Below are 376 nucleotides of genomic sequence, written 5' to 3'. Positions count from 1 at the left end.
TCTCAAAGCCTCGTTACTTTCAAGCAATGGCAGGTCAGTCGCGACGATTTGATTGGTCGAATTCAAGACCAGGGTATCTTCGCCAGCCAATATTTGGCCGAGTTGGATCCGGCCCCTAGTGCTGAGGTAGTGCAAGTTGTAGGCAAAATCTTATTGAAAATTGCTGACGGTCTGAGCTCTGTTGAGGCCTTACGAGACGAGGTTAATGATGCTAGTAATGCGGATATGCCTCCTTGCTTACCGCACGAACTAATGACACTGAAACCACGAGATGTTGTTCAGATGATTTTGACATACCGTGATCGGCTGGCGGTCTCACAACCCCAGAGCTCTATTGACTTGATTGTGGATCAACACAAACAACTGCTGAAAGTTT

This window comes from Plasmopara halstedii, assembly GCF_900000015.1.
Source record: "Plasmopara halstedii genome assembly, contig: Scaffold_350, whole genome shotgun sequence".
NCBI classification, from domain to species: domain Eukaryota; phylum Oomycota; class Peronosporomycetes; order Peronosporales; family Peronosporaceae; genus Plasmopara; species Plasmopara halstedii.
Note: the sequence above shows the minus strand (reverse complement) of the source record.